General features: G+C 33.0%; 1 protein-coding gene across 2 annotated transcripts in view; it reads left to right on the forward strand.

The window, feature by feature from the left end:
* Positions 1-22432, forward strand: part of esn (espinas) — a 350301-nt gene that overhangs the window by 119476 nt on the left and 208393 nt on the right. The window contains exon 1 of one of the 2 annotated variants that reach the window (XM_085822643.1): positions 5249-5568. The exons of the other annotated variant lie outside the window; for it this stretch is intronic. The gene's annotated coding sequence lies outside the window, so the exon portion shown is untranslated. Of the gene's footprint in view, positions 1-5248; positions 5569-22432 lie in introns of those variants that run through there. 2 annotated transcript variants of the gene reach the window in all.

Here is a 22432-nt window from a genome sequence, read left to right on the forward strand (position 1 = left end):
TGAAATGTCGCCGAAATCAAAAGAGTAGTTTCGCTTTGAAATAACTTTAATAAAGTCAACTACTCTCAGTTTATACAAATCATATTGTAAACTCGTAAAGTATCCATACGTAAAACATCTAGTAATAATCAAATAAAACAGTTAAATTTTAATGTAAGTATTAGAATAGTTATAGGCCAGTTACATTTTAACGACAGAATTTATCGACGACAAATCCAAAGCGTGTTGCCAACGCAGGGCAACGGAAAAGTCTAAATTAATTCGAGAGGCATGGAAGTAAACACAGGTAGTTCGATCTGGGTTCAGATCCTGGTAAACGGGATGGCTGCATGGGTGTTTTGGTGTTTTTCTCCGTATGTAACGTGGATACGAGCCAGTTTTCTTAGAAAATTCTTCGTGAAGACATCTCTCCCCTTAGGCAGAAAACCGTGTGCTTTGCCATAATCAGATAAAATCAAACCAAATTTAAATCATGTAAAAAAGTTGGCTAGAGCTTTTGTGTTGTTTTGTTTGAATACAATTTTCCTTTTTAAGCTTGATGGTTTTATCTTTCGAAAATGTCTGATGGTGTACGATAACTTTTTCATCGTTTTAAAATATACTTTATTTCATACTTATTGCGTATAACTTGCTGCCAGTAAATTGAAAGTTATTTGAATTAAAAAAAAAAAAAAAGAAAGAAAGAAAGAAAAGAAAAACACAATTTATATGTTGCCATTAAGTATCCCGGAAATATTTTTGTTCTGAGCAATAAAAAGGTCAATAAAAACCCATGCGAAAACGGGATTCCTTGCTCCTGGGAAAGAAATCCTATGCGCAACCGAGCTCACATTTTGGGAGTTCTTAGCTCAACTTTTCGGAGATGGATAATATTTATTTATTTCCTGCTCTTTTGCATCTGGCCGCATTTGGCACAGCTCCAGAAGTGAATAAGAACCGTTTGTTGCTTGAAATAGCAACCGCCCTGAGTTCGTGATCGTACTCATGGAATGGATCTCTCTTCAAAGCGTGTAACTAGAAAGTTTGAAAAATGCATATATTTAATGGTTCTTACTTACATTTCATTCTCTTTATGTATTATACTGTATTTGTAGTCATTATTCAGAGTAGAATTGGATGTGGTACCACTGGAGATTGATTTAATTGGTACTTTATGAAGTTTGGAGTTCTAGATTGGTACATTTCACACTGGATTCCTTTTTAAAATATCCTAAAAAGCATCTGAATCATACACAAAGAATGACTTGTTCGCGCACTAAAGAACGCTAAGCTTAGCGGAGTGTTCCTTTATTTGTTAGTACACCATATTGGGCAGCTCTAAATGGGAATATCTAGGAGTTTCATCAGAAATCGCTATAAGTTCTTTAAAAAATAATATGATTTAAAATGTTAATGTGAAGACTGCATTGAAAAAATTATGTTTTGGTCTAAGCAAAGCGACTGTGGGGTTACGCAGGATTAATATCATAGTTTAAGTAATAAATAAAACTTTTTATTTTTAACGTTATTTATTTTTTCCGTTCTTAATATTAAATACAACTTATGGAAATATATTTGCGTTATGTTTTAAAAATAATATCTGGAAAAATGGCGGCTGTTATTCGCCTCGAAACTGTCTGTTCAAGTAATCTTTTAATTAGTTTTTCGGGTTCTTACGCTTAAACTGCGAGTCGAATATTGGCAATAGGCTGTTAAATAGCTCTTTGCTTACACCTGTAAATAACCGAATTTTTCAGTTTTAAGTTTAAATTCGAAAATCGGGAACTTAATGCGATTGCTAAAAATTTCCCTCGAAAGAGTCATTGTTTTTCGATGAAGTATTGAACCAGTTGGTAAATGTTGGAACTACTCTAGGTCGCGTTCCAAACATTAAAGAAGTTTCAAAATAATAGAGTTTGTCTCGTTTTGTCTACGATAGTAGACATAGTAATAGAGTGTATATAAGTAATAGAGTGTAGATTGTTAAAGTAAATTGAACAGTTTTCATGCTTTGCTGTGTGGTGAGTCTTTCCATCATAAAATTTTCAGTATTGGTAATATTAGTTATCCTGAAAATAAAAAGTACTGCACACGCACCACACACAAAAAACAAATTATTTATTTTATAAAGCTAATTATGTGCCTCCCTATGTTATTTCCTAATAAGTTTTTATCGCTTATAGAAAATCGAAGAACTGCACGCTCTGTGTTTATTTATTTTTATATTTTATGATTTTTTATGTTTGTAGTGGAATCAGTCCAGTTGTTTGTTGTTAAATTTGAGTACAGTTCCAGAGCATTTTTTATTCGTGCAGGCAGGCTATGATTGTTGCCATCGCATGTAATCTTTAATATATCTCCTACGCTGACTGACAAATAGTCCGTTCTCAGAGTCTAACATTCATCGTAGAATAAACACAAATCAAATCAAAAATCTTCAAATTTCTTTTCGAATTATAGCTGCAGTTGCTCTACAGACTGAATGGTTTCGAAGTAATAAGAATTCTTATTAATAGTTTATATGTATATTTTATTTTTAACAATGTGTATATCAGAAACAATTAACAATGTGTATATTGTTTAATTACAATTAACAATGTGTATATTATTTAACAATGTGTATATCAGAACAATGTGTATATCAATCTGATATCAGAAACTGAACTGATAATTTATAAACGTTTGTAGCATTATTATAATTAATACGAGATGCTTCTCTGCCATATATACGTACCTTGTAATAGAATTTGTGTTGCTTTGTTCAGCATCCCATTTCAGTTTCTGTAAAATCTGTTTGTGTATTAGGAAAAATACCAATGCCACTTTTTATCGAGATGGGACCTTAATAATCAAGATAGAAGGTTAGACTGAATTTGACGTAATCTAAACAGATGTATTATCCCAGTTTACCTTACAAATCAGAACACTCAGTTATTACCACAAAGCAAAACAACAATATTTATATCAACTTCAACTTAAAGTTACAAAAGTAGAACAATTAAAAAATTTATTTCTGCTTCCTACGCTTTGGGCAGACAATAATGATCCAAAGTATTTACCAGTCAAAGTTGAAATTTAAAGCCTAACGATCTGGCTGCGCTGTTTCATGACTGTTAACTTAATTTGAATAGAATTACTCATCAGCTGGTACCAGCAACGCTAAAGGCAAACAATCACAGAGGAGTTAATCCCGGCAGGCTGATATCGCTAATTTTCTCTCCTATACTTAGATTCTCACTTCATTTTCATATTCCGGTGAAGTAAATGAAATAGTAGAAATGCAGAAAAGATTTAATATAAGAAATAACATGTTAATTTAAATAAACCTTTCCTAAACATCGATGCACTGCAGTTGCTAAGAATTGTAAATCTTTTCTCACCATATATGATGTAAAAAGTTTTGCATGTGCATGTAATAATATTTTAGATGTAATGATATAGAACATGACGTATAAAAATGTAGTAGCAGTCGTGGCTAGTTTAACACTTCTTTATTCTTAACTACTCGCTACGCGGCCAGCCTTCGTCTGGCTTTTAAATAAATGTACTGAAAAAATACCTAAGGGGAACACCAAACATTAAATTTAAAAACTGCACAGAATTTTACTCTGCTAAACAACTTTATCAAAAAAATCAATAAAAATGTATTAGATATAAAAAAAAATACAATGAAATAAGCAATATCCCTTAATACAAATATTAATTAGCCTAATAAATAAATTAACCAACTTCCCGTTGCCTTCTCTCGACAAACGTCCAGTTCCAAGAGAAGCATTAAATTTAAAAACTGCGCTGAATTATCACCTTCATTTTTCCGAGTCGCAACAGTGATATATCAGCAACAATGGTTGCGTGCCATTATTGCTGATACAACGAGAGAGAATTATCGATTTGATGCGATTTCATCAAAAAATATAAAGGAAGAAAAGAAAAATATTATTCGAATTTTGAAAAACTCGCTTCAAAGTGCACTGTCTCTTGTCTAGATGCATCTACGTACCAAATTTAGTTAGCTTACACGCATCACGAACGAAAGACACACACACACACACACACAGGCAGTCTCTTCCTTTTATATATATAGAAGGTAAAACATTTTTAAAGCAGGCATTATACATTTAAACTGGAGCAAGACTACAGCGCTTTTCATAAATTACATATGTATTTTTCACATTAGTGTAATATATCTGAAGAAGAAAAAGATGCTGCAGAAAATATGCTAGAGAGGCAAAGAAGCCGAGAAGTGCATCGATTCCAATATTGATGAAGTTATAATTCCACTTCATTTCCGTTGGTTAATTTAGGTTTTGGTTTGTAAAATTTAACATTGCTGTTTGATAATTTAACATGCGTTACCTGAGGACATGCACAGTGAGCTTTATATGAAAATCATACAACAAGGATTTATTTTTTAGTGATGCGTGCGAGATTAGTGATGCATGCACATAGTACACGAGAGCTACCTGCCTTTAAGAAGAGGAATATATTCGTGAAGGGCTTTCTAATGGAAACTGCCTTGTATTCATGTTACGAATGGATAATCATGAAAACAAACCATGAAGACAACCCATTTGTGCAGGTTCGAACCCGTGTCGTACTTCCAGCATTCAGCGGTCTTAACCACTTGGCCACTGCTTTCGCGTGAAAGAAAGATTTCTGATAGGCATGTTAGTGTTTTTAGGATTGAAAGAAGAAATAAGCAGATTAAAAATCATCTGTACTGGGCTGTAATAAAGTCAGAATTTTATTTTTTGTTTGAGAACGTGAAAAATTCGAATGTTTTATTCGCTATGCGAAACTTTTCTAATCTATTACATAGGAACAAAAATAAAAAATTTCCTTTCGAAGAAGAAAAAATTATTAAATTGCAAGCGGAGCCGAAGAACACTTAAAATATTTTTGCTTACTTTTAGCACGGGCAAAATGAAATGTCCTTCGTTCCCGCAGGCCTTTCATGATTTCTTCCGTTCCAGTGTCCGAAAGAAATATAATCGTCTGACATTTGACCTCCCATCGATCTAGAGGGAGGACGAAATATATAAAATCTGAAGTGCTTTTCGTGCAATCGAGATCTGTTACTCTGCTTCCCGGCTTGCCGGAAGAGAATCTCTGGCTCAGCCTCCCGATTGGTCCGGCTCCAGAGCGGAGGGAAAAATCTCTTAACTTCATCCTCTCTCTCTTTCCCCACACGGACGGACGGACGGGTCGTGATCCGTCTATTGTTTTTATCTCGTCACGAGAAAAACCCATCTCGAGACTCTGACCAGAGAGAGAGAAGAGAGCAGTGGTATCCGGAACACGTACGCTTTACTTACTCTCTCTCGCTCACGATCTTCGCGAGTGGAGAAACTTTTTCTCGACTTTCCTGATAAGCCCATCTGTTCTGCAGCGGCGAGCATGGTGAGCTATGTGCGTGAGATAACACCGGTCGGTTCGCTCTGACGGCCGGATAAACGGTCAAACCCAGGCTCGCAGCATAACCGTCTCGAAATCTTAAACTCGAACCTTCTGTGGAATACGATAATATATTGTGTTATTTGCCAGTTTTTAGGATATGAATGGATTAATCTTCGGGTGATCCTTTATCGGGTAAGTTTTTTTATTGTTTACATTTCGAATCTAAATTCAGAATGTTTGGCAGTCCTTAACTTCAGTCGAAAGTAAGCTAACCATTTCGATTAAGACACAATAACACGCCGAATAAATACTAATTCAGAAGTCAAACAACAAAAATCAGCGTTAATTTACAGCGTTCATTTGCGGTTTTGCAGCTGAAGATGATGGTTCGGTAAAACCATCGAAACTAGTCCTGTGAAAATTTTGTAAATTAACGCTGATTTTTGTTGTTTGACTTCTGAATTAATATAACCATTTCGATGTTCACCATTAACTCAAACTCGCTAATAATTCGGGCACTATTGGGGTGGGGAGAACACAGGAAAGAGGAATAACCCGTATTATAATTATTCGAAAAATATTATTGACAGTTTACTTGTATTTTCAAACAGTTTAATATGAGGAGTTAGTTTCGTCAATTAAATCAGTATTCAAAGGAAAAAGAGCGCGATGTAAATAACGAAAGAACAAACTTCATTAGAACTGAAGAAACAAAATTGTAAATGACTATGACATTATCTGCTGTCGCTGCTGTTATTTCATGAATTTTCATTTCGTTTTGGAATTCAAAAGTTGTTACGGTAATGGTTTGTGGTAATATTTTTTCTGTCATTGCGGAATAAACTCCCCCCCCTTCCTTAAGACAGAGCCCAGTTTATCCGGTCATTGCAATTTGGTAGTCCACAGTATATTTTACAAAGTAAAAGAAAGGAAGTATATTCCGCAAAAATTCCTTCGCGAGCTCATTTTCAAATGCAGTATCGCATATGCTCTTGCTTTCGTTCATGTTTGCAAGATACGAGCCTCATCAATGAAGGCAAAAATAAATTTTCAAACAAAAAAAATTGGCTCCTCTCTAATGCTGTAAAACCTACTCTCTCCAAATTTTAGTAAGTTTGGAGATTAAAAAAGAACAATTTTTTGTTCTGAGCATTATGAAGTTCAGAAATGTAATCAGTTAGATTTCCCTCAAAACAAAAAATAATTTTTTTAATTTGAGGAAAATATGCACAAATTTTTCTTAGATTTTAATAATTCACCCTCAACACCACTTCTGTTCCGACTGTTGTCCGTTGCTGATAATTTTGAGCTCGTTATAGTGCAATTTTTATCTCTTATACCAGTAAATGCCATCTATTTTTAATACAAATTTTCAAATAAAATTAGATCTTGCATAATTTATATTTAATTGTTTAGTACGAATTTCTTTGACATTGAGGTGATAAATTTTTTGTCTTAAAGTGAATATATGTACAATTATTATAATTTATCCAAATAATGCTTGATGTAATAATTTTAAATTAATTTTACGCTAAATTATAAAAAATATTTATATAAAAGGCTAATATATGAATGTAAATCGCTACTAAATAGATTGGACAAAGTAGTATTCATGAGCGATGAGAGAAAAGAGAATCCTTGAATTTTTTTACTTAAAATTTGCTACTTAGCTAGAAGTCGTTTATTATCAAAATGCCGAGTGCTCCCAGATTTTTAAATCACCCTGCATTATAACACTTTAATCTGTCTGCATTAAAAGGTTTTTTACGTTGACATTCCAAACATCCCAGTACATTATTTGTTATTACAATGTCTCTGCCATAATTACGGTTACCAGACTTCCTAAACGGCCGCAGACTGTCCTATAATTCTAATTATGCCTGGGGATGTGTCTGGGATTTTTAACTGCACCATTGTAAAGTTGAAAAAGAAAAAAAAATATAATTTTTAGAAGAAGGGAGGAAAGAGAAGTAATAAGTAATATTTCTATTAGAATGGAGATATTTTAGATCTGTCTCATTAACTTAATCTTGAGACTTTCTTCACACTGAAATAAATTCTTCATAAAGTCTTGAATTAATTTTCCTACATTAGGTAATTCTAGTTATTAGATTACACTCACCAAATAATTTTCTAAAAAGATACTATATACGCTATAACGAGAAAATTTACTTCCGTTGTCAGTTCATTTCGGTTGTAATATTTTTCTTAAACATAAATAAAAACAGTACCTTGGGTTAGCTGGTTTAAAAAAGAAATGAAACAGCGTGAGAACTTTTAATTGACGGTACTTGCTTTGAAAACAAAGGCACTGTTGTTAGATACAAGGACAATACATTTAATTTAACGAAAGCTTCGTTTGCGCATATACCTTTCCTGAGAAAACTGTGTGCCGCTTTCTGTCTCGTAATGGAAAGGGTCTAAACGTTTTAATTTCTATGTTGCTTAATTCTAACTAGAAGTAGTTTAGCCGTTTATTTTCTGCAAAAAGTCAATTTAAAATGAAAAGTAAACAAGTAAATAAATAAAAATAACATTCAGTAAGAATTGTAGATTACTGTATAACACCTCGAAGAAAAGTTTACCATTAATCACATATATATTTCGCTTCTTGGCCCACCAGCGGCCGAGCGGTAAAGACGCTGAACACTGGTAGTTCGGTTTGAGGTTCGAATCCCGCGAACGGGCTGGCTGCATGGGCGTTTTCGTGGTTTCCCCTTGTGTAACGTGTATACGAGCCAATTTCCCTTAGAAAGTCCTCCACGAAGCCATCCCTCCCTTTAAGCAGATAGCCCTCGTGTGCTTTGCCATAATTAAATAATTAAATAATCCAATCCAATCCAATAGTTCGCTTCTTAAATGAAAATAATTTCTGCTATTGGAAACTTATAGACCTTAATAATATTTACTGCATAAAATTGAAACTCAACTCACTTTCAATTTTACAAAATTCCGACGTTGCATTTCAAGAACATCAAATGTCGTAAACAGAAAAATATCAGGTATTAAAAATGTGCATTCGTTTAAATGGAGAGGGTGTAGAAGTGTTCCAAGTTATCTTAATATAATTAATATTACACATATTATATTAAGTGAAATATGTGTGTAAAAATGTAATCTGATATATATTCACACGCTTGTTCTCTGTAAAATGCTGAACAAGCGAGTAATATCTCAAGCATATCTATCTCTATTTGTAATTTCTTGACTTGTGATCTGCAACGCGATGAAACTTTCACCGATTAAATTGTTTTATTTTGCCGGTTCAGTTTTATCAAACCCATTCTTTTTATATTTTGCTCAAAATGTTGCCGTGCGTTTATGTAATCAACCAGTACTGCTGTTTAAAATGCTGTCATTCGCTGATATAATCAGCCAGTGTTAACATTCGCTGATATATCGCCATAAATATTTATGTAACTAATCAGAGGTTAGGCACTGTCTGTCTTATCCGAAATATAAAGCAGAAGTAATATTTTCGTTTATCTTTTAGATTCTTCATTAAAAAGAGCACAGCAGAGGGGATATTATTGTTTTCAATTAGCTTTTTTTATGACACACCAAATAAAAATGAGAAGCTACTGGCGATCCATGAGGCCTAAATATCTTCCATACAGTTAAAAAAATTATTTTTTCATCAGTGTGACAAAAAATTAATCATTTAAAAAAGTAGTTTTATCTGTTCTTTTTAATGACATTTTAGAACATGTCTTTTATACCATTAATATTATACGCATAATTTGACATTATAATTTAGCATAACTAATGCAAAACTTAATTTCACTTTTTGGGTAATGTGACATTTGAATCAAAATAAAATAAAATAAGAAGTAAACAAGTAAATTATGATGATAATATGAGCAATGATAATAATCTAATTTTGTATATGTTATACATACATAAACATATTAAACATAGACATACGTAAACATATTATACATACATTCATGTATATTTTGATTTTATTCGAATGGTAGATATTTTTAATAGTATGTTTTTAATATTTAGGTATTTCAGTGTTCGACTATTTTTCTGATTATACCTTTTTACGTTAAAAAATTTAATACAAAAACAAACGCCAGAGCTTTAATTTTTTTTTTTTTTTTTTTCCTTTCCATGAGAGATTCTGAAAGTTAAGATAAACAAACATGGGAATTTCCAAAACTCAGTTTTTTTAGTTCACTTTAATTTTATTAAAAGTGAAGATTTAGTTTTATCACTCAATAATAGTAAATATCATTCTTTTTTCATGTAATAGCAAAATTATCTAAAAGATTTTTAAGTGAATATGAGGTTTGGCGAAGTATGATTCATAGTTCAGAAACGTGGACAACATTAATTAAAACACTGCTGGTCTTGTTTGATCATAGCCTGCATCTCAAAAATGTAAATGTAATAACTTGAAGTATTCAAATTATCCACATTTTAAGAAAAATTTTATACAGAATCTTATCAAAAAATTATTTTTTTTAATCAGGTGTTCAGCGCCCTCCGGCGAATTACAAAACAAAGCGTCTTTCAAGATCAGCTTTTTTTATTTTTAATTATCTGTTAATCATGAAAAATAATTTAGAAGAGACAAATCAGTTTTTTTTCACAGTTACGTTGCATTTTAATCAAAAATAATTAATTTAAAATTAGTTATTAAACATTTGTGTATAAAAATGTAATTCATTAAACAGCAGTCTCCATCTGAATTTTTATTTTTCTACATTTTAGATGAAAAAATTATTTCTTTAATATCTAATTCGACACATATTCAACTGGTATTAATGCAAATTTCACAAATCTTTCTTGTGACATACTCGTAGGTAACTAAGTCTTTAATTAATTTTAGTTTGGAAAAGATCATCCACCGCTTCCAACGCCAAACAGGCAAAGTCAATAATATTTACAATGAAATGGACATGTAAGTAAAATAAGTTGTTAGATGAAATTAACGGCAGAATGTCAAAAGGATTTAAAATTTTATTTTTACCTCTGCAAATAATTTTAAGAGCACAGATCTTCGGATTTTTTCCTCCGAATTGTTATACTTTCTCCGTAGATCTTCCTTATGGATTTCTGCTAAATTGTAAAGGAAACCTAAAGTTACCACTGTGCAGTTTTAGTAGTTTAGAAAACGTTTATTTAAAAGATGTCCATGCGATATCTAAAGCATACTAAATTTGTTCTGAGATGTTTGCAATCTTGTTTGCAGTCTTGATGTTCATATTGAAGCTGACGTGTCTTTTTACCTTCGTCAGACTTGAACTACAAATTGAAATTGAAATTTCCTATCTAGACCTTCAGTTTTGCAATTTGAAGCATATTGATATGATTAGAATCTGATTTGTATATTTAGATTAAATCTGATTTGTATAAAAATATTGATTTTTCTGTAGCGGGTTCTAAAGTAACTTTAATATTCATAATTTTATCTTGAAGTTGTTTGCAGATAGGATTTGTTTTGCTAAGAATAGTGTTCCAAGTTATCTTCTAGGCAAATAAGTTTAAAATCTTTTGCCTCATATTATGTTGCATTATTTAAAATGTTGTCGCTCATTATTGTCCAAAATTCCGACCAGCGATCGAACTATAAAGTCGCTGAACAGTGGCAGTCCGATCTGAGGTTCGAATCTCGCGAACGAGCTGGCTACATTGGGGTTTTGATGGTTGTCCTCATGTGTAACATGCCAGTTTCTCTTAGAAAGCTCGCCACGAAGGCATATCTTTTCCCTTAGGCAGGTAGCCCTGAAATGCCTTATCGTAATCAAATAAACGAAACCATTTATTGACTAAATGCATCGTAAATTTTCCACCCCTGATATCGCAGAGGTTTTGATTCGAATTTGCTTACGCAACAGGCATATGGATTTGATCAGTAAATTGGATCTTAAAATTGGATTAAAAGATTTACTCAACTCTGGTGAAGAATGAATAATTGATTAAAGATATGAATGAAAATTTCTTAAACTGAAAACAGCAGAATATATATATATTTTAAATTTTTTTTTCATTTAATAGGATCATCAGTCCTAACACAGGTGGATAAGATGAAATCAGAGGCCTTTTTAATGAATTGAGAATTTAATATTAGTTTTAGAGGCCAGAAGTTGAAGAATCTTTGGGGTATAGTAATATGAGCCTTCTCTTACAAATCTTGTAAGTCCATCATTTTTGTTCATAACAAGTTAACTGTTAGCAACTTTGGGATGTTCAACCCCAAAGTAGTAACATCTAAATTATTTATTAATGTTTGGATCACAAGTAAATTTCGTACAAAATCGTTTCCAGTTTTAGATTAAGATCAGAGCGGAATATTTTATTAATTGATTTATAACTATAGTTAACTTCAATGGTAATTAGTAGTGTGCCACCAGGACAAATTCTGCTTTTAGAAAGAGCTTTGCTTGAGAAACCCTTAGAAATATAGTATCAACAGAAACAACGAGCAGAGCAATAGGGACAAATTGAAAAGTAAAATTGCCATAGAATTCTCAAGACTGTGTATTAATCACATATTAAAGCACATTTCAAAAATGATTATACTGTTTTGCAATCTCAAACTAGCGTTCATGAAATATTTAAGTAAAACTTCTTCATAGTAAATTTGTCTATATGTTCCGACAGTGACTTTTTCCGTCATAGGTGTTTTGATGATTACCTTCAAATGATCGATATTTCTAAAATTGGGCATTCTTAAAACTACTATTCAAGGAGTCCAAAATTCTGTTTTGGGTTCCAAAATGGGATGAATAACGTCTGTTAATGTAAATTGTTTAAGATTAAAAATTATTAACACATTAGCCATCCAATTTTTGTCACTCTTTTAACGTTTGATTATACGACAGGGAGGATGAGACGTATGACGATATTTCAAACTAAGCTAGTCAAAATTTGCCACTTTAGTGCGAGGTAATTTAGTAATGTTCGAAATTTTTAATTACCAACTTTTTCCTGTTCTTAAAAGCGCTATAAGTTAGTATTTCATTCTAGAAATATTTCATGTTACATATTTGTATTAAATGCAATTTCTATCAATGAAAATGATCTGTTTTACTTATTTTTCAAATATTGTTTATAAACATATAATTATTAAAAAAATCATGTTGATGATTACTATTAGAGAAACGTCTGTTCGTATCCCTTTTTGGACAGCGCATGCTTTCTCCTACCTTGTATCATTAAAATTTACGCATAAATATGTATAGATTTTTCTTTTAATTATATGTAGTTTCTCTGATTTTCTTTAGCCTTTCGCTTAACTAATTATGCCGCAAAACATTAAAAATCTGCTGGTCTGACCGGTTGTTGAATATTTATAACGATACACCTGCTAAGTTGTTATAAAAAGAGTAACATTGAATAATTATTGGAGTTAAAGTGCAAATTAACTTTTTTAGATATTTTGATTTAGTGAATTTAGCGAACAGTGGAAACCATTCTTATTTCTTTGGAATAAAATCTCTAAACCTTTTTTATATGTGCGAACTGAAGGTAGAGTTTCTTTCTTTGTAATATGACATTTATATCTACAGTTATATTTTAATACGGAAAGTCGTGTATGATTTAATTATGCAAAAACACCTATTTATGACATTTTCATCTCTCAGTGTTTGAATGTGGTTATATTTGATAATCATAAGTTAATATGGGCACGTGCAGAAGCATTTTATTTTCATATGAAAAACAGAACATATATACTGCCTAATACTATTTTATATTTATGAAAAGTATCTGCATTTCATTATTAGAGAAGTTCCCGATATTTTTTTACTCACGGCGGGGAAAACATGTCGATGAAATTAACAAGGTTAGGAGAGATTAACCCCTTTAATGCAAATCACTCAACTATCCCCTTAGAGGACATATGTTTTCGTGGAGAATTTCTGAAGGAAACTGGTTCGTAATGATAAATTGGTAAACTTCAAACATGGGGATAACTATGAAAATACCTATGCAGCCAAAGTCGGTTCGCCAAGATTTGTAGCCGGGCCGAATTACCGATGCTCAGCGGTCTTACCCGCTTGGCTATTGGTGGGCGGATGAAATAATCAAAAACTGCCGAAGAGTGTCATCAGATTTAAAGGAAAATTTATATTAAAAAATGATTGTGAACAAACAACGTATGCAAAATTCACTTAAAATTTAATTATTAGCTTTTTAAAAAATAAATAAATAGAAATAACGAAGTACATGCGAAGATATTTTGAGATCGAAACAGGAAAAAGAAAGTTTTCGAAAAATCGTCGTTGTTTTTCCTCCCCTCTGAAATTTACTTTGCATTTAACTTTGAGCCAGTTTTAAGTAAAAATAATAATATAATGCATCTTGAATATGGTGTATTGTGGTGTTACTCTGCGTAAGAAATCATTTTTCCCAGTTTCTTATGACCGATGAAATGTCTTACAGAAAATATTTTCCTAAGTTTTGATATAAAATGTTTCATAAGTCATGAGAAAATAAAATTAGGTATTTGCATTCAGAATCAATATAAGCAGTTTATAGAAAACTTTGACGATGAGTTTATGAAGGAGTTATAATGTTGTAGTAAATTTCTTTTTAAAATATTTCGAAGCAAGCGTAAAAATAAATTACCGAGACTGTTAAAATTATCCGGTAAAGAGAAAAAGGGAATAAATCTAGCCTTTGTTTCAACAGCCATTCATTGTATATTCTATGATACAATGCAGTATCTTGTTTTTGACTTTAATGAACAAATTACGAGATGAATTGTAAGGTAGATAGACTGGCCATATACGTTGTATATCTTGTAAAGGGTGCTTTTATAAAAAATTCTCAGCAGAAAAATTGACTCATATTTATTGTACGAGTATATTGTGGAACCTTGATAGACTATAAACACTTACACAGCCAATTCCCTTCTACTGGGAGCCTAAGAGGTTTGGTTTATTTGAGTATGGCAAAGCACTCGAGGGCTATCTGCCTAAAGGGAGGAATGCCTTCGTGGAGAACTTTCTAAGGGAACCTGGCCCGTAGGGAAAACCACGAAAGCGTCCTTGCAGCCAACCCGGTTTGTTCGCGGGATTCGAACCTCGGACTGAACTACCAGTATTCGGCGACCTTTACCGCCCGGCCGCTGATGGGGCGGTTGCTTGAGTGAGCCCGGACAATAAAATGGCAGAATACTGATAGTTCGATCTGTTTCCAAATCCAAGGACAACAGACTGACTGCGAGGTTTTCCCAATGTGTAACGTGAATACGTTTCCCCTGGCAACTTCTCCACAAAACATTCCTTCCCTTAGATAGTACTTAAGTGCTTTTTCGTACTCTAACTAATCCGGTTTTCTGTTGTGTCTCCAGTCTAAGACGAACTAATCTATGTGTTTAAATCAGAATGTCTCACGTTATGGATTGAACTTTGTTATGATTATTTCTTATTATGGCAAAGCATAATAGATGTGTACTTCGGGAAATAGGGCTTTTTTGTAGAGAACTTTCTGAGGGAGACTTGCTGGTATTTATGTTATAGAGGAGTAACCATCGTATAGCAAGCCTATTTAGTCGGCAAGAAGCAGACAAGGACGGAAATATCCAATAGCTACTTATTTGAGGGATATCATTAATGGCAATGCATAAGTTCAACAAGATCAAAAGCGCGATACTGCATTAATGGTGCAATCGCATCGCATGAACTTCAGGATTTTAATTCATAGCCCACTTTTTTATCACTTCTGTGAAGTTAAAATCAAAATTATTTGTGTGAATTTTGTGGTTTTGTGGGATATTCTGGTTTGTTTCATTTGAGATCGCTGCGAATAATTTTATTTCTTACGAAAGTTTCTTGAAGCGAAATAAAGAAACGAGAGGGAGGGGAGGAAGGGTTAGTCAGTCGTGCAGTCTGCTGGCTTTAAGCGGAGAATGGTCATTGATTTTGTAAATGAATAATTCTAGAATTTATATACTCATCCCTTCTTAGCTATAATGAACTAATGCATCTTATATGACATGGGTTTTAAAGTTAGAATACCCAAGAATGCTTGCTTGTTTATAACATTCTTGGCTTTGCTGGCAAAGCTAAGAATGTTATAAACTATTGTTTAGAATTTAGTTCGTTCAAATCATATTAACCTTTTACTGAATTTAAAATTAATCGGATGCAAATAAACGATAGTAAAAGTACTTTTGCGTAACAAAAAATATTGGGAGCCCAAAAAAGGGAGCATAAAATTCATATTTAACATTTAATGAATGTTTTAGTGAGTATTGTAATACGAATTAAAGTTCAGAGACCATATTCGCATATTCGCCCCCCCTCCAACTGTTTACTAATTTTTCCTTTTGAAAATCGAGAGGGAATATTTGTCCGCCATTTCTGAAGGGAGAGGTTAAGAAAAAACACTTAGCTATTCTTTAAAAAAAAAAAAAAAAAAAAAAAAAAAAAAAAAAAAAATCAATAGATGCATTAAAAATTAGTATAATCTGTATTCAAGGAAGTCAATTTCAATTAGCTATCAGCTGTAGGTACTACAGAGCTGCTGGCCTAGTTTCTATCTGTACCTGCTTGTTTAAACTTTACAATAATACTTTCTGCATAAGTTCATAACTCGAAAGTGATGGAAATCATTAAATACAAGTGTAGGTAGAAGTACAGGAAACACTAGTTATTTACAAAATAAATGAAGCAGATCGTTAAATACAAAAAATATATATATTAACACAATATTTAACAGATACGACATACGAAACTTACGTGGAAAATAATAAGGAAGATATTCTTTGAATGCAAAATTTCCTTCCATAAAAACATCAGATAATTCTTTCGGCATTTTCTTTCATCTTTTCTTTGTCTTTAAGTGCCACTCGACTCTGCTTAAAACTCACTTCATATTTGCTTCATTCAAAATATGTCCAGTGAGATTTTTTGTTGCGTATATTTTGAAATGCTTCCGAAATGAAATTCAGTATTATCTCTGAAAATGCTTATACTCAGGGCCGGTTCCAAGGCTGTGTAGCCTGTGTCGCGGCGCAGGGCGCTGAGTATTTAGGGGCGCCATTTTCTTATCATAAATTTCAAAATTCGCGTGCGCTATATGACTGCCGACTGGTAGACAATAGAAAGGAACACGAATGAAAAGCTAACCGAAAATACCACCGGGAACTAAAAAATTTCAACTAGTCAGAAAGCGCAATTATTAAGGACTTTTGACATTTTCTTCTCGTGAAAGGTAATTTTTATAAAAAAAAAAAAATACATTGAAGTAACATGAATTCAACAGATTTCTTACGTCCTACTTTGGAATTCCCATAGGATCTAACAAACTTAGGTGGCATGAAACAACAGTGTGCCATCTACCATTTTTAATCAGATCTGAGAAGTAGGGTCAGTTTCCTTTCTTCCTCTTTTTTTTTGGAATCATTTCTTCCAATATTTTCTTTTGTTGCTGTTTCTGAAGTTTTTGTAATTCTTTCTTATTAATCTCCTTTTTTTTTTTTTTTTTTTTTTTTTTTTTATCAACCCATGCATCTTATGTGGCATGGGTTTAAAGCTAGAACATTGCTGGCCAAGGCTTATAATTTATTGTTTAAAATTCAGTTCGTTCAAACTTCTTTACGTTTTCAATTTTAACTTTCTAGCCCATGGTCTTGTGTAGATATAAAAAATAACAACAGTAACAAAAAAGACCTAAATGCCAGTCTCTGCCTGCAACCGAAGCTGGTCACAATTTCTTGCAAGGTGAAGTCATGGCCCTTTAGTCCCTTGTTACCAGGCTTTATTAATGAAAAGGCCCTGGGTGTTATGCTGTCGACTTGAGCGTTCGTAACTCGAGACACCGTTCGTTATCCGAGACGTTTTTTGTTCAGATAATTTGTTCGTAAAGTGAGACGTTCGTGATCTGAAGTTCTGTAAAATATACAAGATCTTCTTTGAATGTATGACTTATATCAGATTTAATGGCAATCTCCTGAAAAAGCACACGTTTAAAAAAAAATTGTTTATTTTTGAAAAACACCTTTTAGAAATTCATGGCTTGGCCTTAGAACCTCTTCGAAAGTGAATTGACTTGAATGAAGAAAAAAGTAATGGGTAGCACCTTCTGGTATAAATTATGTTGCATAATTAAGTTTTATCCTTGTTTTCTGTAATCTCTATAATTTCTGGCTTTTTGTAATTTTAGAGATTTTTTTATATTTTTTTAATATTTTTCTTGTGTATCCGCACGTATATTTGTATTTTCTGTTTTAGAAAAAACAAAAGATTTAATTATAAATTTTATTTTGTATGAGATTAAGTTTTCATAATTCACCACTGGTTACAATTATAAATTTTAGTTTATTTATGACGTTTAAAAAAAAATTGTTTATTTTTGAAAAACACCTTTTAGAAATTCATGGCTTGGCCTTAGAACCTCTTCGAAAGTGAATTGACTTGAATGAAGAAAAAAGTAATGGGTAGCACCTTCTGGTATAAATTATGTTGCATAATTAAGTTTTATCCTTGTTTTCTGTAATCTCTATAATTTCTGGCTTTTTGTAATTTTAGAGATTTTTTTATATTTTTTTAATATTTTTCTTGTGTATCCGCACGTATATTTGTATTTTCTGTTTTAGAAAAAACAAAAGATTTAATTATAAATTTTATTTTGTATGAGATTAAGTTTTCATAATTCACCACTGGTTACAATTATAAATTTTAGTTTATTTATGACTTAAATTCAGTCGAAGCCTTGCTACAGTTTTCTAGTGAAATCGTAATTTTAGATGAAGCGCGACGTACAAGTAAGATGAAATTTTTCTTGAGTGCTTTTTTGTTTAACTGTACGCTAACATGAACAGAATATTCCATTACCAATGGCAACAGTTCAGTAACTTTATTATTAATATTCTTTTATCTGCATAATGAATTTTGCTATCTACTCATACGCCATGCGTCGCTATCTAAAAATCGGAATTTTCTAAATTATATACCAAAAAACGTATGTTAGAAATAAGATAAATGAATCTCGATAGCAATTTGTTTGCTGCTACGCTTAGATCTCGATATATGTGCTGAGTGGAGAGATGATGTCAGTGTCTCCAAGCAATTTGTCGCGATGTGATGTTGTCCGCTGTCAGAAATTCTGTCGGCGGTGTTGCGTTTGTCTGCTGTCAGATATCCAAGTGATGTAGGTGGACAGCTCCCTTCACGATGACTGTTTGCTTTGGGGACGCGCGAAGCGGCTGTTTTGCCCGCACGAGCTCCAGACGGGTAGGCCAAAGCTAATGAAAGGTCTGGAGGAACTTTTTTCTCACGCTGCTTCGAGATTTATTTTTAGGGCTTCTTCTCCCACGCTCATCTTCGTCTCTCAAGCACATCTTATTGCGGTCGAAAGTGCGGTGAGAAATGAATGATTGGAAAATGTGGCGGGGTCGTCACTTTCTCTCCGGTGTGGGTATAATAACCCCCTCATTTCATCCGGCGCCATTGGCGGTATCCTTTTAGCACACCGTCTTCTACTGCTAATGAAGTATAAAGTAATCTGAACGAACTGTAGAAAGTGAAGGTGTAGTTTTGCATTTACGGACGTTATTTTTTCCCAGCGAAGTGCCAGCATTTTATGTATTTTAAAGGTAAAATTAGTCATAAAAAATTAAAATTTAAAAAAAAAATACAAAACTTTAAGGTGACAGAATTTTAATAAAACGCAAATGGTTATAAGGGCGACGGACGTAGGACGTTCTTTAGAAAAAGAAATGAACAAAAAAAATTTTTTTTATATATATACAGCATTTTAAATGTACTTCATATTTACGTTCTTTACAATTGTGTCACCAATTACATATGCTTTATATTTTGAAAAAGATAAATAATTAAATTGGTTTACATTTATTTTAATAAGAATAAAAAGCATCTTGGTTGTTTTCTGATCTGTAAAAATCTAATGTGTGCACCACATGACTTCCTTCTACAGAATATTAAATTATAAGCATTTTTCCTGCATTTCATTTTAAACTTATTTCCTCGAATTTCATTAGAGATATATTTCTCATTCAATTAATTTAGTTCTCACTTCGCGGCAAGGCAAAAATACATAAAAACTCAAAATATCATCATTAAAAATTGAAGTTTAAGAGTTTAAAAGCATTCAAAGATCCAATTATAAGTAATAAGACCCGAACTGATAGTTGGATCTTTGAATGCTTTTAAACTCAACTTAAATTATGATTTAGCAGCATTTTGCGCTAATCTTTTCATTTAGTACTAGCGTGCTTTATTCTCAAAACATTTACTGCTTCTTTTTCGTTAAAAATTGAAAGATATAGGAAAACATAAAACACCAAATACGGTTAAAATAATTTTAAAAATTACAATTAAAATTAGAGTTTCTGCTCGAAAACAAAGCAATTCAGCAGCAGGCAAAAAGGCAGATTTCTCGGTGCAAAAAACTAAAAGTTTCCTTTTGGTCCCACTCTGCAAAAAGACACTGAATGGGTAGAAACTGAATTTGTTGTTGACGCTATGTTGAGTCAATATATGGGTAATAATTTAAATGATAATTCTAGAATGATTAAGCATGATTTAATTCGAAATAATAAAAGAAGACGTTATAGTTCCTCTAGATTGGCAACAAATCCACTATTCTGCTAAATTTCAAATGTAAACAAATATGGCTGCCATAGTAAAAAATATTAGGCTTAGCCGCACTTAAACAACTTTTAAATTAATGATAATCCTACAACTATAACATGCAGGTTAACTAAAGGTATAAAGGCCTTTACCGGAAGATAAGAACAACATAATTAAATCATTTTTAAAGCAAAAAATGCACAATTTACCAACATACAAGAATAAAAAAAGCTGAGCTCACCAAGTCGAGTAACAGAGTGTGTATATGTTTGATGAGGCTGCTTGCAACCAAAAAGGGAGATGCACATCTGTATGTTAAAGCAGTCCCACATGCAAAATTTCAACGTTCTGAGGCTATTTCTTTTTGAATTACGCCCACCAGCGGCCGAGCGGTAAAGTCGCTGAACACTGGTATTTCGTCCGAGGTTCGAATCCCGCGAACGGGCGGGCTGCATGGGCGTTTTCGTGGTTTTCCCCATGTGTAACGTGTATACGAGCCAGTTTTCCATAGAAAGTCCTCCACGAAAGGCATCCCTCCCCTTAGGCAGATAGCCCTAGTGTGCTTTGCCATAATTAAATACACCACACCACACCTTTTTGAATTACGCTAGATACATACGTACGTACAGATGCAACGAAAAAATCTCTTCTGAATCCATTTTAAATCAGTTTTACTATTCGTTTGGGGAAAAAGAGTCCTTTATTCTCTCTTTACGAACAGGATGTCAAGCAAAAACATCGTTAAATTGCATTCGATAGCGGTCAAAATGGATATTTTCGTTAAAATGTGGTACCCGGAATTTTTCGTGATCACAATAATAACCTCCTCATTTCATCCGGCGCCATTTGCGGTATCATTTTTGGACACCGTCTTCTACTGCTAATGAAGTATAAAGTATACTGCATTAGTCCTTTGTACTTATACTTTTGTAAGGAAGTAAAAAGAATCATTTATTGTTATTAGTATGTCAAATATTTACTGTTGTTCTCATGTAGGCAGCCAGTACAGTTACCTGTGCCTGCTTTGAGTAACAGAATTGATGCATATTTTGTCACCTGCACAGAGTCGTAACGACGTAACGTAACGTCGTAATAATAAAAGAAGTAATAATAAAAGAAGACGTTAGTTCCTCTAGATTGGCAACAAATCTACTATTCTGCTAAATTTCAAATGTAAACAAATAGGACGATAGTAAAAAAAATTAGGCTGCCATAGTAAAAAAAATTAGGCTTAGCCGCACTTAAACAACTTTTAAATTGATCATAATCCTGAACAACACATAGAATTATAATAATGCATAGAATGCACAATAATAATTAAAGCACTGAATAGTGACGTATAGAATCTACACCAGCGTAAGATCAATGAATAACCCATAGAATTTACACCAGCCTAAAATAAGAAACGGCTGGCAGGGTAAGAATTCAATTAAATTATTATTTTGGGGATATCTTAATAGAATAGACAATGGAGGTACAGGTAAAAGCTAAGCCAGCACTTCTGTAGTACCACAGGTAATTGGGGTATTGCTGAACCTAGATCTGTGTTAACCTTCCGCCCTATTTTGAGGAAGAGCACTTAAGGGAGGGGTCCATTTTGACAGCTGTCAAGCTGCACAGACACTATACGCGTACAAACATCCATGCCTTCAATGAAACTTGAACTCGCACCCATCGATACGGCAGTTAATGTCACTAACCACACTGATCTTACGCCAGGAGACTTCTTTCTGTTCCCTTTTTTGTAACGAACCCTAAAAGAGAAAGAATTATTTTCGAATGTTCCAGACCCTCAAAGCCATGCGATACCGAAAGAAGACTTTGCTCGAAGTTTTCAGGAACTGCACAGAAGGTGCGAAAAATGAATTGTAAATTTCAAATATTACTTAGAAGGAATGTAAAATATTTTTCTTGATTTGGGTAAGATTCCTATTGTTTATGAACTCATTCACTGAACTTGTTTGCCATATTTTTCATTAGCCTGCATGTTTTCCATTTCAGTACTCGTAGCACGTCGCCTGTAAGCTATGTCATCTTCCATCTAAGCTCCGAACTGTAAAGCTAAATCATAGATTTTTACGTTATAAATAGTCCTGTTGCTGTGGCTGTTATTCTGTTTTTATAGGATTTAGTACTGTCAAATTTCTTCGGTGGCAGTGTACTCTTGACCCCTGTTTTCTGTTCTTTTCTTTTGTATTTTTTGTTATTTCTCTTAATAAATCGGGTTTTAGAAAATTTCGTTCCCTGGCTTATTTAGAAGCGCCAAAGCAAAACAGTACAAGTCTATTATCATTAACAAATATTCCATGAAACACTTCGACTGAGCAAGGAGGCGTACAACTTGTATGTATTTCTGAATTTACACTAAGCACGTACATTTAGGTAACCAGAAACGTGCATGCCACGAAAACTAGTTATTAAACAGAGTATAGACTGTTTAAACGCACATTCCCCCCCCTTCCGTTAGAGGTTCGAATCCCGCGAACGGGCTGGCTGCATGGGTG

This window comes from Stegodyphus dumicola, chromosome 8 (assembly GCF_044657685.1).
Source record: "Stegodyphus dumicola isolate Sdum_Otavi_A_Nest chromosome 8, ASM4465768v1".
NCBI lineage: Eukaryota > Metazoa > Arthropoda > Arachnida > Araneae > Eresidae > Stegodyphus > Stegodyphus dumicola.